The sequence below is a fragment of the Eucyclogobius newberryi genome, unplaced genomic scaffold, assembly GCF_026437365.1.
Source record: "Eucyclogobius newberryi isolate DKJ021-1_F unplaced genomic scaffold, fEucNew1.0.hap1 SCAF_1, whole genome shotgun sequence".
NCBI lineage: Eukaryota > Metazoa > Chordata > Actinopteri > Gobiiformes > Gobiidae > Eucyclogobius > Eucyclogobius newberryi.
In genome coordinates this window covers 24,853,190-24,871,227 of record NW_027315723.1, presented here as the reverse complement: position 1 = coordinate 24,871,227, position 18,038 = coordinate 24,853,190, and the positions used below count along the sequence as shown (strand labels likewise).

Genomic DNA, 18,038 nt, shown 5'->3' with positions numbered 1-18,038 from the left:
TCCCTCTCTCCCCTTGCCTCTCTCTCCCCTTGCCTCTCCCTCTCCCCCTTGCTTCTCTCTCTCTCTCTCTCTCGCTCTCTCTCTCTCTCTCTCTCTCTGCCCCTCTATTACAAATTACAATTGTGTAAATTGAGCCTCCTATGAGCCTCCTATGTATATGTTTCCAGTCACAGACACCTCTGCGTCATCACTTATCCATTTCAGCTTATTATAACATTTCATTTGATCTATACACCCGCCATTATATTGATCAAAGAAGTAGTCAACATTTTGATATCAGCAAAGTTGCGTGGTTTGTTTGTCAGGGCTTTTGGGTTGAATGAGATGGGTGCAGATGGGTGCAGATGGGTGCAGACCTTCTGGAAACTGCTGATTTGAATGAGGTCATCAACATAATGAAGTGAATTTGCTTGTTTTCTTCGGAAAGCCATGGCCTGCTCTGCTGCTTCCAAAAATGTATCTAGAGATGCACCAGATAAACACCACAGTAAAAGCCTGAGAAACAGCAGTGATGTTTCTATGGTTACAAGTGAGAGCCAGAAAACCATCCAACTCTCATTAGACACACTGCTTCTTTTAGACTTGCTTGGACTGTGAGGCAGAAGTGGTCGGCCCACTGAAAACAAGTCTTAAACTATGAGCAAAACACAAGGAGATTTATGAGTCCTTTATGGGATGTTTTATAGATCTGCAGCTCCTTTATTTGAATTTATTGGCCCTCAAAATGGTGCCGATAACAGAAAGTTGAAATCCATATATATATTTTGTGCTTGGGGGTTTTGCTTTACACTTATGGTCTTGGAATCTAAATTATTCCTGAGATACTTATTTAAAGCTTGACGCAGCCAACAAATATTTTAGACGCATAGGTCAAAGGCACATACAATTATTAAAATGTTCCTTTTTTATAGTTTGAAGTTTAAATGGACTTATTGTGTCGTATCAGGCAACATACAACAATACAATGCCTCCCTCTAGTGGACATAGCACCAACATGCATTAAGGATTTCAGTTACTGTACTGACCATGTGAAGGAACCAAACATACACTGTAGAGATTAATCCTTAAATTAAACAGCGTATTCAGAGGCACCTATTTAATTGTCAGATTTTAAACAACAAAGTGTATGACTTACTGGAAAACAGCTTGTTTTGAGAGGGACGTGTTTAACAGCACAAATCAGCTCAGTCAGTCCTTTATGGTCAGATTGTGTAGTTAAAAAAACGCTCAATTTAAAGTCTAATTTGAGAAACAGCGCTTCAGACAAAGCAGTGCTTCCAGTTAACTTTGATTATATTTCCATGCATGATAAATTATATCCAGGCCTTGCATGCTGGACCATGTTTACATGAAACACTATCTTTATTTAAAAGGACACCAAACCAAATAGTTGAAGTTGAAGGATGGGTTAAATGCATTTCCTAACAAAAAAAGTGTTAGCCTTACAACTATTTTATGTGTAGCAAATTTTCTGTGGAGAAAATAATAACTTTTTGACCATGGGTGTTATCAGAATGTTGGTCTGGCACGTTATGAGTAAGCACTGAGTCATTTGTGCTGGGGGCCTTCTTGGAACCAGCCTTCAAAGATCTTCACTGGCACACTCAATTACCCATCCCCTGCGTGGTTTCTCTCGCTCTTCGTCCTGTTCACCTGTGCACGACACCTGATCCAAAAGTGTAACGTTACTGCACACACACACACACACACACACACTCACAGCTGGAGGAGGGAAGAGAAGGAACTGCAGCGTGACATAAAACAAACAGGTGGGAATGGAAAGGCCAGTATTTGTTCAGTGTCTTTGCTGGACGCAGGAGACAGAACAGAGTGTTCCACCTGAAGACCAACTTAACTTTGGGGTAAAGTACAGTTTGTTCGGCTCACACTGTGAAGTTTTCAAATGTTTTATTGATTACAAATGACTAAATATATGCTTGAAATGACAACAATAACTGATGTGACTGACAAAAACATGGGGGGTATAAAAAGTAAGATTATAGTTGTTCTTCTTAAGTGGGAGTCAAGGGAGTAAATTCAGTGGGACCAAAAAGGTGACTTACGTTCAGGCCAAAGAATTAAGTAGTCTTTAACCGTGATCACATTTTTATTTTTATACTAAGGTGCCTTTGCTGTGATATACCTGATTATCACCACTTTTGGCATTTGAGATGGTCCAAATTAAATGATTGGTCTGTTAATGTGAGCGACGTTGGCTTTGAACAATACAATAAAACAGACAAAATACTGTTTGTACCTGTTGTTAAAGCATGTAACACTTATAACGTTTGTGGGTCTTTCTAAGTTTTCTAAGAGGAGAGATGGACACGGCTGGTCTCGGGGGCAGTGCTGTCCAGATGGCCCTGCTCGGGTAATTCCCCTCAGAGGAGCTCGTCACTAATCCCACAGAGAATCTGCACAAGCTTGATCTCACGCCTGGATGGCAAACTCACATCCGCACTAGTCCTCCTCCACGTTAACACAGGACGACGCGCTTGCTTATCCTTACGACTGCAATCTGCTTGTGCTGCTCCAACACTGCGGGTCACTCAGGTCAGCGTATGATGCAAATTATTGGTATTTTTCTGTAAAAAAATAAATAAAATTATGTGTGTTTTTTTTATTTAGTAAATTACTTAAAGCTAAAACAGAGAAACGTCTTAAATAGGTTACAAACGTGACATAGAAGTCCAGTTATTCTCAAAATGTGGTAAACAGTTTTAGTCAATTTAATGATATTTTTTCTCTTTTAGGCCTCTCTGCACTAATTAAGGCCTTTCAGACTTTTCAGCCAAATGTATTGTCCTGGGCTACTGTATTTATTACATCTGCTTTGGTTCTGTTAACTTTTATTTTTCAACTGTGGACTGTACAGTTTGTGGTGGTGCTTTGAAAAACCTTTTTGTAGTCAAGACTGCCAGCCTTCCCTTTGTGCAATGAACATTATTCCCACCATTATGTTTGTGCATGACAAGCTTAGGATATTTGTAGTCAGACCAGTATTTCATATAAGACTAAACTTATTAAAACCGAAGACCTATTGAACCCAATTAGACTTTATTTGTGTCTCCATGTTTTGGTTTTCATTCCATTTGAGGTTAAACGAGGTCACTGTCACCAGGTTCAAATTTAATTTAAGCTCCAATCGACCAGAAAGAAGGGCAGATTCTTAGCCTATCATTATTTGAGGAATTAAATTGCGTATGTAGGAATGTTATTTGAAAAAAAGACTCAAATAGGCTAAAGATTGCATTACGGTTTGATGTTTTAACACTGGATTTATACCAATTTGTATAGGTACTGTTGCCAAAATGAAACCCAATATCGTCCAATAATGTCCTGTATTGAGAATTAGAGCCAACTGTTCCAGGTTTATATCAACCCATAGTGTATTAAAGGAGTGAGTGTATAGAACACATTTCATATTGTGTAAAATGTTGATATCTAACATTGATACTTCCTTTGTATTTCATGCTGCTTTCACTTGGACATGGGCACTGCCAATGGTGAGTCGACTAAATCCAAGCGGCTGTTTTGTACACATTGCTTTTGTTTCTCATTATCACAAAAAAAGCATTCTGCAAAAAACACAAACAAAAACAAAATATGCCTGTTTTATTTTATTGTGGCATCATCAGTCACTACTTTTTGTGGCTCAAATTTGCTGCAGTGAATTTACTGTTGGATGTCAAGCACGCACAACCATGCACTGTAAGCCAATTACAGGAGCTACTGTAATCTGTTTGTGGGCAGAGTCAAGAGTGTTTATGAGTGATGATGTCCAGTTTGTAATCAAGAAGACCCTTTGTGTTTAGGTGTAGGCGAATTTAAATACAGTGCGGCTCTCTCTGTTGATGAAATGCAAATTACCATGGAACATATAGCCCTTCTATTTATAGGTCCGTAGGTAGGTATTTGTAGTCTTAATAAAAAACACTTTGCTGATTTCTTTGCAAGATGCTTTAACAATCTACTGCTGGTATAAACATAGCCTGAAAGTAGGTTCCTTTTCTATTTCGTCAAACCATTAAAAGACCATTAAAAAAGACCTATAAAATAACATACGTAAACATGCAGTTACAACTTCAAACCTGTAGATGGCGGCGTCTCGTCACTTTAACAAAGTCCAACCCCACCACATCCGCTTAGCACATCAAAACAACCAATCAGACCGCGGTATTCGGTACAGTAACCCCGGGCAACCAATCAGGCGCCGCCAAAAGATGTTTCGCACTGTAGTGGGCGGGACTCGCGGATGATGGACACATAGGTCAGAGCCAGATTTCCCCGTGTGCGTGAGGATCGTAGTTGGATTTCTGGAGGCTGTGGGAGTGGGAGCAGCTCTGTCTGGAGGAGACCCGACATTCGACTAAACCACGCGCTGCAACACACAAAGGTAACGCTTCATTTCACCCTCTTTTTCCAAACATCACGTGACGCGATAACTAACTTGGCCGATGCAGATGATTCACCGCTTTTTCCCCCCTTCCTGATATTTTTAACGCGTTTCGTCCGGTGGTTTTAGTCGCGTCGCGGAAACGTGTCGCCAGTTACTACGTCCGCGTCTCCCGCGTTTTGCCGGCGAACGCGCGTGGAAAAGCGCGTAGTGAGCGAGTAAAACCATGCCCGAAGTGTCGAGGAGAAGATGCGTGCGCGGCTGCTGCTTCATGGCGTCGTCCATCATCCTCTTGTTATCATCATCACTACCGCCGCCTCTGCACACTTCTGTTCTTCTTCTGCACACTTCCGTCCTTCCTCTGCACACTTCTGTTCTTCTTCTGCACACTTCCGTCCTTCCTCTGCACACTTCTGTTCTTCTTCTGCACACTTCCGTCCTTCCTCTGCACACTTCTGTTCTTCTTCTGCACACTTCTGTTCTTCTTCTGCACACTTCTGTTCTTCTTCTGCACACTTCTGTTCTTCTTCTGCACACTTCCGTCCTTCCTCTGCACACTTCTGTTCTTCTTCTGCACACTTCTGTTCTTCTTCTGCACACTTCTGTTCTTCTGCACACTTCTGTTCTTCCTCTTCACACTTCCGTTCTTCCTCTGCACACTTCTGTTCTTCTGCACACTTCTGTTCTTCTTCTTCTGCACACTTCTGTTCTTCTTCTTCTGCACACTTCTGTTCTTCTTCTTCTGCACACTTCTGTTCTTCTGCACACTTCTGTTCTTCTGCACACTTCTGTTCTTCTGCACACTTCTGTTCTTCCTCTGCACACTTCTGTTCTTCCTCTGCACACTTCTGTTCTTCTTCTGCACACTTCTGTTCTTCCTCTGCGCTGTGTGGTTAGAACGCGTGCAAAGGTGTTGCTCGTAAAATCTCAGGTAAATCGCAAGAAAGTTGGAACTAAACGCGTGTGTGGAGGCGGAGGTGGTATATTTCCTGGAGTAGAGTTACGGTCGTGTGCGGTGAGTTACCTCCAGGGGCCGTGGGGGGGTAAAGTAGGCTCGTCGTGGAATATCCCCCTAGCAGAAGGCGCCCTATTTCTCTGCACGATGTCCCTCACTCCAGAAATCATCACCGTTTGTCTGATGGAGGCGTCCTGACTGCACGTTTCTCCACCCCAGCACGCCTCTGATCTGCTGTGTTTGCACTGTGATAACACGCTGGACCTGTCCCTAACCTGGAGGTGTGTGTCGACATGGCAAACTTCACAAGCACAGACTGTATGGGGAAAGACCAGGGGCTCCCAGGGGTCCTCACAGGGGCCCCTCACGATCCAGTACATGCAATAGTATCATCGATGATTGTTTTTTAAATAACCTGCACATCACATGTACGTGAGCCAATGTCATTAGTTGTTCATTCAGTTGGACAACATGAGGATTTCACTGTTGTTTGGTCATGGTGCCATAAATCGTGATATTTCTTTTCACAATAATTGAAACTTCTCAAGGCCAGGTCCTTCAGATTGAAAATGACTGGTCTGGAATGTTTAAATGTTGTCCAGATGACTACCTAAACTTTATCTACGTCGACCAAAACATACACTTTGCGATATCAAATCAAATCAAATCAATTTATTTTTGTAAGGCCCAAAATCACAACAACAGTTGCCTCTGAGGGCCACAGGGAGAAATGAATCAACAATGTCTGTGGTGGCGATGAAGTCAGACAATGTCTGTGGTGGCGATGAAGTCAGACAATGTCTGTGGTGGCGAGGGACGATGTCCCAGGGTCCTCTGTCCTTAGACTCTCCTTCTCGGCCAGGAAAAACTACAAAAAAAACCTCTTTGGGGAAAAAAGCGTAGAAACCTGGAGGAGTTCCAGTGAAGGAGAGATCCGACTCTCACAGACGGACAGACGGACACAAGGAGACTGGAGCTGGACCCACTCTTCAGGCAGAAGAGGGACCGTCTGAGTCGAGCTGGACCCACTCTTCAGGCAGAAGAGGGACCGTCTGAGTCGAGCTGGACCCACTCTTCAGGCAGAAGAGGGACCGTCTGAGTCGAGCTGGACCCACTCTTCAGGCAGATGAGGGACCGTCTGAGTCGATATTAGATGCAGCAGCCCACGATACCAATACTGTGTCACCAAATGTAGATCACGATATATCAATATGTAGATTATTTAGCCCCAGTATCCATGGGTTTCAGAGTTATGAAAATCTAGCACGGTTGCCTTTGGATGGTCAAAAGTCCTCAGATATTACCAGTACTTATAAACAGGAAGCTGAAATCCTACATGAGCTGCAGATGTTCAAGTAAATTTAAATGCAATATAAAAATCCATGCCTGATCAGGGTAGTGTTTTTATTTAGTGTTTTCCAAGTTTCCTCCGTCCTCAAGAGTACTGTATTTTCCGGACTATAAGTCGCAGCCAAAAATGCATAACGGAGAAGAAAAAAACATATAAGTCGCACTGGAGTATGAAATACGGTTCCAAGTGTGAAAATAACAAATAATATCACATGTAAGTCGTTCCGGAGTATAAGTATATAAGTATAAGTCGTACCCTGGCCAAAACTATGAAAAAAGGTCCGGAAAATACGGTAGCTTTAATACTAATGTACATGTCTGAGAAGAGCATATGGACAGTAAGTATTATAACTGTAGAAATCCTCTTAAAATCCAACCCCTGTCTTTTAGTGGCTTTTAGGTCCTTCGCCTCCTTTTGCACTGGGAGCATCAGAGCTGACAAATAAAACACAGCAGAAGACTTTATTATATAAGACATCAGCTTCATAATGTTGGCTGTATCTTTAGTTCTGCCTCAGCTATAATCATATTGAAATGCATTTGTAGTGTAACGATGTTGGCCAATGACCCACTGCAACCAAATAGGCTTACAACTGCATGCTCCTAAAAATGACAATAGAGTTAATTCAACACCCATTTCCCTTGGTCTCATTGCTCCGATTGAACATTGCACGCATTACAAAAGCCTTTGCACTGTATTACATTACACGGACTATGCCTATTTAGATGCGCTGTGGGAAACTGATTGTTATTGGATGCCCATGTGCCATAAGCCTAATGACTGGGTTAACCAAATTCTCCTTTTGCACATTTCAGACCTGTAATTTTGTCCTCATCTAACCTTTGTTAAGTTTCTCAGTGGCGTGGTCGTCGTCCGTGTCTTTGCACTGTGCTGTACCCAAGAAGTAGAACAGTAACATCTCTGTCCAGCCCACTAATGAGGACAAGGCCTAATTGGTTGATCTTGGTGGGAGAATTCCCTCATTAAAGTTAGCAGGGACCCACTGGCGTTGAAAATAGACTCATGTACCGGTAGGTTTTTGGCTGTCTTGAGATTTTATGGCTATTTGAAATGTGAAAAAAAAGAGTTTAAAACGACGGAGGGAGGAATGCTGTTGTGGGTCGACCCTGAATATGCAAGTAGCCCAGAGCGCGAAAAGTAAGAAAAACAGGTGTGCGGCAGATGATTATATACCATGATGTTTATCACCTTCTTTCACCTATAGACGACAGACAAAAATGGGTGGTTAACAAGGCCAGGGAAACATGTGGATGTTCGACTGAGAGAGACTGAGAGTGACCCAATGAGAGAGGGAGATATTGCTCAACCATTCGGAAAGGCTATGGGAACATCCCTATGTGTGTTTGTGGGCTTTTACTGTGGACTGGTGGGTTCAGCAGGAGCAGCAGTCCCACGGTAGGTCTTATTTTGAAAAAGCTGCTATGAAACATCCAATAAATAAGTTTCATATTTTCTTAATGCACCTATTGATCATATAAAAGTCATAAAAAGCAGGGCGAATGTAAGGAAATCGGTTTCTTTAGATACCTATCATATTGCTTGAGCTCTTACTTACTCGGGTTTTTGCCGTACCAAAAAGTTGTACGTTGCCTTCTTTCCGACATATTTTCTATCCTTTTCTGGGTCTTGAAACTACTTATTTTAATCATACCCCGTCTTTCATGGTTATTACAGTCACTACTTAGGTGGACAAACCTATTATTCTATAGAGCAGCACTCAACCGTGACATTGAGTAATGACCACTAGCTTTCAGGTCTGTTCAGCCAGCGGGCATTGTAGGACTTTAATTCAAGTTGAGGACATCAGAGAGTCATGCATGAATGGAGACTATATTGCACCGTTTATTACCCCGAGAAGGGTGGAGCAATAAGTGAAAAGAGTGCAAAAGCGATATTGAGGAAGAGAAAGTTGTTGGAAGTATGGTGTTTTTGAAGTGAGTTGTGGGCACGTTTGTTTTGTCTGAATAGAGTAGAAAAGAACATCCTTGTTGTAGTTCCAGGAGGGCAATTGCCCTTTTCTGTTCTGAAAGAAGCGATACAATCAAAAAGACAAAAAAGGCAAGTATGAGGGAGAGTGGGCCTGTGGTTTTGGCGCTAGTCCAGACATGGTTAAAACAGATTAATCAGCAGAGGGTCACATTCTCGCACCGAGAGGCAGGACAGCGCGGCGCAGAGGGCTGCAGCTCTGAAAGGAAAGAGTGTGTTTCAAGTGCAGATGTATTGTCCGCAATGCTTTGATTTTGTGAATTTATTTTTGGTTTGTCAGAAAGATTGTGAAGTAAGTGCTGACAAAAGTGCTGTTTATTAAAGATGCTGCACTTTTTAACCTCGAGTGGAAAGAATTTTTAAGATTGAATTTACTTAATCCATTTTGTCACTGCGATGCTGAACGAAGATTGATAAAAACACTTATCGCAGGCAGTGGTGTCTGTATGCTTTGAATCCAACTACAACACAAAATAAAAGTTGCTTCTGTATTGTTATTGCTTAGTATAGTAGGTGATATCCTTCAGCCTTTATATTCTTTCTTAAAGGCTATTACTAGGGCTCCCTCATAATTTGATACTTGATTTATTGCTCATGTTAGAATAATATCACAATAACATGGTGATACATGATATATCGCACAAAATATTCTATCATCGTGCTGTGTTTTATGCCATGAATATGTTTCTCATGGCGATTATCGATACTTATAATATACGCACACCCCTAGCATTTACACCACAATGCCTGTTGTAAAGAGCTTTTACCTGAACTGGAAGAACAGGAAGTCTGGTCAGGACCTGTTAAAAAATGATTGTTGACTTGATCGAGTACATATTGTAGCTCTGAAGATTTCCGATATGCCGGGCCTAATTGACCCTGAAGAAGGCCGACATGTCCAATAGTCAAATTTTCTTCCAGTAGATCATTCCGTATGAAGTGGAGGAATGCTGGGGACGCAGAGAGGAGGAGGCTTAAGTTTAAAAGTTGGGGAGTGTCCCTGGCAAAAAAAAAAAAGGGTTGAAAGGGAGAGCTGACCCGTTAGCATCCTCTAATTAGCAGTTTTAAGGAGTTTGTAAAATGCACTGAGGTTGAGTTGAAAGAACTTTGTGACGTGTTTGTGCGCGAGGGGAAACTAATATAAAGAAGCGTCAAGCAAGAGAAGCCTGTTCCCATTGAGGTTAGTTTAGTTAGATTCAGGAACTGTAAGTCTCATCAGTTCTAGTCCCAAGAGCTGAGTTTAAATTTGGAACTAGGAATAATTTTTTTTTTTTTAAAGGCATGCTGCGTTGTCATCTCAAATACACGTTCAATCTGGACATATCTGTCTCAGGGGAATGACTTGTGTTTGCTATGTAAACAGTTGGTTGTTGTAGAGAAGAATGACAATGAATGAAGAGTCTTCCTGAGAAACTGATTATGTTACACACGGTTCAATAGAGCCTTGAAGGGTGTGGTAAAACCATTTTGGTCATATCCATTTCCACTTTACTGTATCAAATCTAAGAAATACTCGCCCGATTGAAACCAGACCTCGGTGACTTGTCTCTTGAAGCAGATCCAACACGGCTAATGACGGGGAACATATCGGGAGTGAGGGACACAGAAAGACAAGAGGAGGTCATCTTTGGGTTCTGTGCACTGTCCCGTTGCCACACTTCCTGCTTCCTGTTTAGAGTTCAATGGTCGTGGGTCTGGGATTCGCTGATATAGGCGTCTGAATAATCTGTCTGGTCCTGTCAGTGAGCGTGAACTGCAGTCAGTCAACATGTGGATGCTGGGGCGTTGTTTTTTCTCTGTCGCCTTGTGTAACGTGTGACGAGAAAATGGTTCTTAAATTGGGACATCTTCAGTGGTCACATGAGACTTCTAAATTTAGAGCAATGGCTTCAGGTTTGCCCTTGTTAGAAAGAGAGGAAGTATCTGAGTTGTACGGTACTACATGATGTGGCATAGTCACATTGGTCACTTTTTAATATAATAGAAATTCCGACAGGTTGATGTGTTGTAGTCCAGATAACTAGACGCTTGTTAGTTTTGTGCTGTTACCAATTTTCACCTGTGTTTTTATATTGGAGAGTGCTAGTTCTACAAATCTTCCTTATGTTGTGTCATGATAACTAATCAAATTCAACCAGGAGTCTGTAACGAATAGTATATTTAGCTTAAACACTCGTTCATAGTGTCAACTGTCAAACATACTGACAATTAGTGTTATGCCATACAATTAGTTCCAGTTGAGATTCTAAGCATCCATGATATGCTAGGGTCTTTTTAATCAAGAGGGCTACAGTAGTTTTGTCACAATACTAAAGTATCTGTTTTGATACTAAGAATAAGCTTGATACAATATTCCAGATACTACGTGTTCTTGCATCGGTTCTGAGGAAGCTCAATCCTGTTTGGGAACTGTTTGGGAAAGTTTGTCATTTCACATGCTTAAATTTGTATTTTGTTTCAATACTTTAGTAGTGTCATAGTTTTAGTATCAGATTTGTTTTATATTTTTGATCACTATAGTCTACAGGTAATTATGTCAGTAAAAGCATGTGGTTTGGAGCAGAGTTCAGACCTTGTTTTTAATTGAATTGATCAAAATAATGCCCTTGTATACACTCTACTGCCAATCCAACTGTTTGCTGCCCTGAAAAATGTTGACATGTTAAACTCCCTAACATGAACCGCACGAGCAATCTTTCTGCACATCACGCTCTACTTTTATCCAAACAACCACAGCAGCTGTAAGAGTCAATTTAAAACCACATCTTCCATCAAAGCCCTCCTCTATTCGGAAGTGTTCGTGTCATTAACGGAGACATATTTAAACATCTCCTCATCATCTTAGACTTCCTGCACTCACAATCTAATCAAACACTGTGACTCATTTGTTTTGCTTCGGCACCTGTTGTCACCGCTCTCAGTGGGATGTAGGTCTCCATGGCAACACCAGACCCACCATTCACTCACGAGACTGCGTTTTCTTTACCCAGTCCTTTCCCGGCCGCACAGCCACATTTAACTGCATAGTGCTCTCTCCTTGCTTTTATTTTGCGCCTGGTTGATTTAATTGCAGAAAAGGGGAGTTTAGCTAGTGACCAAACCAGTTATGAGCCGAGTTATTCTTCTGCTATGTAACGCAAGTAGTCTTAGAAAACTTGTGAAACTTTCCAACGTCGCAGCTGTCAAAAAGGTGTAAAACAAAATGAGTTAATGATTAGACTTGGCTAGCAGTACTGCGCTTGTAATTACACACTTACGATGGTAATAACACGGGACTGGTCAGTTAAACATCACTTGGGAAACGGCTTGTGTTTGCCCTGACGCCGTTGAAGGAGACGCAAGGGTGCAGTTATGTAGAAGACCAGCAGGATGAGATGGGACTGCGATGTAGACATAGTTGGGCAGACAGACTGGCGAACACAAAAACATACAGCGGATTATCCTTGTTTGTAATCCGCTGTAGTGAGGGTCAGAGTGCAGGGACACGCAGGTTCACTACTTCTGCACCATCACTGCCACGCGGGCCTGATCCACCATGATAAACGGAGATGTTCTTACATGCTTTGTCTGCGGTTTTTTTTTTTTTTTACAACCATGTCCGGGTAGTTTTTCATTCCATTTGCACATTCCCAACCGTTTATGTAAATGTCAGTGAGATGCTGCGTGACAGATGGACAGATCATATACGAGTGCTGCAGATTAGGGCACTGTGTATGCATGTCCAAACAAGGGCTCAGTGACTATTGGACAACGGAAGAGTTTTAAAAGCTACAGCTCGTTGCATCAGTGCTGGGCAGTTACCTCATGGAAAAGGAGGTCCAGGCCATCAGAAGGGTTACAAATTGACTTTTAAACCTTTTTTTTTAATGCTCAGCAGACATGGTTAAAAAATAATGTTAACGTTTCATTTTCTTCATAATCTTACAGTTGTAAATGACAAATGTAATGTGTTATAGTCTAAACTTACTCCAATAACAGTATTCAAATAAAAGCATTCCCTCAAGTATTGCTCAAAGAAAAGGACAATCTCTTGAAAGTTATGTGTCCTAGTGTCAACAAAATTTTCATGTGGCGGGTCACAAATGTGTTGGCCATGACACATTTTTCAATGCCCACACTGTAAACATTGCATGCTAATTAGGGCTGCAACGATTACTCGAGTAATTTTTTTTAACAACTTCAATTATCGTTTTATTGCCTCGATTATTTGTTTAATTTACATATTTAATTAAAACACGTGAATCTGTGGCGTGCAGAGCGTATGGAACGACATGTGGCGCTTTCGTTTCACACGCAGCTTGTTCCGCACGGACCTGAAGGAGCTCCGTGTGCCGTTCACTTTAGCCTCCGTGTCTTCGCCCCGCCGTCAATCTTTCTTGTTTCATAATCGGGGCCCTCCGTGCTCTTTCACACAACAAATTCTGCTCAAAATATGTCGGTCTCTCCTTTTGTTGTGCTTTGAAGTAATATATCCATGGAAACTGCCAATATATCCATGAAAACTGCCAATATATCCATGGAAACTGCCAATATATCCATGGAAACTGCCAATATATCCATGGAAACTGCCAATATATCCATGGAAACTGCCAATATATCCATGGAAACTGCCAATATATCCATGGAAACTGCCAATATAGCCATGGAAACTGCCAATATATCCATGGAAACTGCCAATATAGCCATGGAAACTGCCAATATAGCCATGGAAACAGCAAAATGACAAAATGCAGAGTTACAGTTGAAAACACTTGGCATTACTGGTCTCACTTCTTTCTTATTTTAAGTTATGTGAAATAAATGCAAATTAATTAATTCTGACAAGTTAATTAGTCCTTTTTATGACTAGTCTTTGTATACAAACAGAACAGTTTGGACTGGTGAAGTGAAATGTTGCCGTTTTGGGGACATACTTATGTGAATTATTTTATTTAAAGCAGAAACTCCTTATTTGTTTATTAGTATGAGCATTTATTTAAAAATGATTTAACATGCTTTTTAATGATTTACAGAATGTACAAAAATTAACAGATTATTTTCTTTACTAAAATAATCGATCGCTGCAGCCCTGATGCTAATGTTATCTTTTGACATTACCTGCAGCAGATTTTATTGCAATGTAAAATGCAGCATTCAGGTAGTCTAAAAAAAAGGGGGGGGAAAGAAGCTAAAACCGTACCAATCTCTGAAAATGTATTTTATAGTCCCGTGACCTTTGACCGGCTGAGTGGTCTGCCTTTCATTGGGCCCTGTACTCTCTGCGTGCCAATAAAGTAGCCGTCACGACTGTAGCAGCGGCTGTGGTCACTTTAAACGCCTTTTATCCACTGTAATAATCTCCATTGTCACTTCAATGCTGGCGCACTAATCTGTATTTTTGCCGTGGTAATCTCTTATCCCCATGAGGATTTATTGATGCAGATTCAACCGTGATATCTACCGCCATAAAAAGGACTTCCGATGCCTCGTGTCGCCCCAAAGACCTCACGCTCTAACCGAGAAACATGCACAGACGCCCTTTTTCTACCGTATTGTTTAGATCTTTTTATGGCTGTAGCTGCTGCTGCTGCTGCTAAAAACATGTCTCATAAAAGTTTATCTGTTCAGCTCAAGCCCGGTCAGGAGGTGGCTGTTCCCATGACAACCCCTCATAAAAACCTTGATGTTACGTCGTCAAAACCAGTGGCAGCTTTCAATACTCTGACATTTGAGAAAATCATACACTGCTTTGCTCTAGATTTAGTCATTCTTTTAAATCTCTGTAGCAGTTAGGGACTCCAAATGTTATTTTGCATTCAAATAACAAAAGGCTATAAATATAAATACGACTCTACAATACCACTATGATCATTTAAATCGGTATCTAGTATCACGCCTTTTAAGCATTGCAATTTGTGAATACTTGTACTTTGGTCCAAAACACGCATGCCGTTTCCGCACTGACTTTAGCTTTTAGACTTCTTGCTCTGGTTGCTGAATGTCTCTCCCAACACGTCACCCCCATTTTGATGCCACTTTCTGCCTGTCCAATGAACCTTTTGGCCAAAACCTCTTGCTTTTAAAACGCAACATTTAGACTGTCAATAAGGTGTTTGAGTGTTCCCTCCTTGGCTTTCCCTTTGCACACTTTGCACACTTTGCCCTTTCTCCTCCATCTTCTCCACCCCCTGCTTCCGCTGTCTCTCGGTCCCTGTCCTGGTTTCTCATAGCGTTGGTCCCGTGGGGTAGAAGAGCGGTCGCACGGCAAGGATCAGGCTGAGGAGCAGGATGATGATGGAGGAGGAAAAAAGTGGCTATGACATTTTGTAGGGCAAATATTTGCTGAGAGGCGGGAAGCAGATGTAAAGCTGAAGGAGAGAATTGTTTGGAGGTAAAGCAAGTCAGAACAAGAAGGTGAAGTTAACGGGGAAAGCACCGCCTGAAGGTAAGACTTTTTTGGTGGTCGTCGCTGCTCTTGTTTTCTAAGACAAACTCTTTCAAAATCTCATTTCATACAACTAATCCCAAGTGATGAAACTGTGTATTACTTATTAATTGTCAGGAGATAAGATATGGATTCTTGGTGATGTCCTACTCGATGGTGAAGAATAATGTTTACTAATGGTACAAACCTTTAGGCAAGTGTGAAAGGGTTTTCATTTTATTTTGATGTGAATCTTTAATTAATATTCCATTGTGGGATAAAGGGAATATTATTATGTGTATTAAGGGATTCAATATACATAATATTTTATTTTACATGTAGGCTAGGATGTGCCATGGAATTATTCAAATCATAAGACACACTTGTGGGGTTTTCAAAGTCTGAGTACAATATTGTGCCTGTCATTGTCCATCCAGACTGTGGGAAGAGCAGAGAAACAGGACGAGTCTTTGGACTGATAATTCCGGTGGGTGATTGGAGGGGTTTGAAAAGGGGCCCGGAAGGAGGCAATTGGGAGAGCGCGAGGGGACGATGAGTTTGGAGAGGACAGAAAGGGGCACCGTGGGCAAATGAAGAGGAGGATGAACTGAAGAAGAGAAAAGAACTAGAGTGAGGAAAGTGTTTGTGAGCAGCAGAGAGAAGAGGGCCGGTTTAAGGCGGCCGTGACAAACATGTTGTAAAAGGCTCTAGTCTGATGCCAGCTCTCACACGAACAGGGAAGCACAGCGTCTCTGGGGAGAGAGAGCAGCAGCGTTTGGCTTTATTTGGTTTTAGAATTGGAAGCGGTGCAGGTCCAAGTTGGGATGTTGGATCAGATCAGCCTGCTCTGAACTACGGTTGTCCATAAATGAGTACCCAGATACTAATTTAATTTTACCGATACTTGTTCAAATGAGAATACTGGATTTGTTGTCGATATCTTTATTGTCGGGGAGATGGAATTGATCGTAATCTTTGGCTCACCACCATCGACTGAAACGAGGAAGGAAGCATTTGCCTGAAACCCATGAACTTGTACAGAACTGAGGATGTAACGATAACATAACTATCGTGATATTGTATCGTCAAGTCTCGCGATGATATCGTCGGTTATCACATAATATTGAATTATAGGCTCCTTTGTTTACATGTTGTTTTGTTACAGCTAAAAAAACATCTTGGACCATGATCCTTTGCGACATTCAGTGCAGACATGAAGAAACAAGCACTTTTATATCTTATTTCCTTGGAATCGGACTGAAATGATTTGCACAAATACTTGTAAAGGAAAAAAGTAGTATTTCTAAAATTCTGTTTGCATCTTCACAATATGGCAATAAATATTGTACCATGAAATTAATATTGTGATAGCCATACACATCCCTATATAGAACCACATAATATCATTAGAAAAACTACTAAATCAAATGTATTTGTATTTGTTGCTAATTTTAAAGGGAGAAAATCATCATCATGGTATTTTGAACGTCGCCGTGCATCATGAGCCCAACATACGTGAGCTATTTTTACACCTGACCCCATCCTTTTCTCCACACACATACCTGCATTGTGCCTCAGGCTGGAGTGTGTCAGCTTTATTGAAGGCGGCGGCGCGGAAAGGGCCGAAAACCAGGAGTAAAACGCAATCAACAGACTCGATAATAGAATGAGAGGATATAAGCAGCTTGGGGAGAAACATGTATTTTTTGTTATTTTGAACGTTGACGAGCAAATAGTGATATTATGAAGTGTATCACTGTTTTGCCCTCATTCATTCTCTTTCATTTTGATTTTTCTCTTTTTAAAAATATATAAAAATGGCTGTAAATCTTGCTTAATTTCATAAACATAAACAAGACAGTTCTTTTTGTCAGTAAGGCTGTAACTAACTATGATTCTGGCAGTCAGTTAGACAGCAATAATCGTGTATATACAATATCAACCAAATAGGGGTTGACTAAAGGCTTCTAGAGTGAGGATATTTATGAATAAAGTGAATTACTACTGAAAATCAGAGACTGTTTATTCTCTTTTTGATTTAATAAGGCTACTGTCTATGTTATATATATTTTGTATTTGTTTTGGAGTCTGAATAGTCCAGTTAATTATTACAGTGATACGATTACCTACCCATAAGAGGATTTTTTTTTTTATAGTTGACTGTCAATTAATCATTACTGCTCTATTAGTTCAATTTACATAAAAAAACGAATTTATTCCTTCACAGTCTTAACTCCGGGTTATTCGTAGACTACTAAAACACCAAGCTGATCAGTAACAATAAGAAAGTATTTTGAGTATTTGCACAAGTGTATAGTAAAGTGGCAGGTCAAATCAGGTAAGTGCATCCACTGCATATTGACCTCGGCGTGCCCTTGAGCGTAATGTCACGTTGTCTTGCATCACCAGGGAATCTGCATCACGGTTTGGTTGGGCTGTAAGAAACGGGCAAACAGCCCTGACACAGATATTTGAGTTGAAGAGTGCACGCTTGACCACAGTTGACCACAGCCGCGGGGCAGAAAGTCACATATGAACAACAACGAGTCATTTGGATTCCCCCCCTCCTCCTGCTTTTTGTGCAAGAATGTTGTGTGCCTGCGTTTGTAAGCAGCTCGATGGCGCTGGTAGGATTACATCACGACGTCCCCAAGTCATGTGTCTTTTGTTTACGGGTGTAAAAAGGAAAACTAATGGAAAAGCTATTCGACTGTGAGGTCATACTGAGCAGATGTAAAATGCAGTTTTGCCAGATGTTGGAAGAGTGTGTATTTTCATCCCGTTGGATTGCACAATATGAACATGTGCGATACGTGAAAAATACATGTTATTGGCTTTATTTGCATTCAGAGGTATAATGAATATTGTTCTGAAGATATGCATTGAATAACTGTACATTGAAAGTTTATTTAAAGACATGGATATT

At 41.1% G+C, this 18,038-nt stretch overlaps 1 protein-coding gene across 8 annotated transcripts in view; it reads left to right on the top strand.

The window, feature by feature from the left end:
• Positions 1–8,043: 8,043 nt before the first annotated feature.
• epb41l2 (erythrocyte membrane protein band 4.1 like 2) overlaps positions 8,044–18,038 on the top strand; it is a 38,231-nt gene continuing 28,236 nt past the window's right edge. For 2 of the 8 annotated variants that reach the window (XM_072440778.1, XM_072440771.1), the window contains exon 1: positions 14,968–15,133. The gene's annotated coding sequence lies outside the window, so the exon portion shown is untranslated. Of the gene's footprint in view, positions 8,119–14,936; positions 15,134–18,038 lie in introns of those variants that run through there. The other 6 variants (XM_072440754.1, XM_072440794.1, XM_072440743.1 and 3 more) reach the window with 6 other exon arrangements.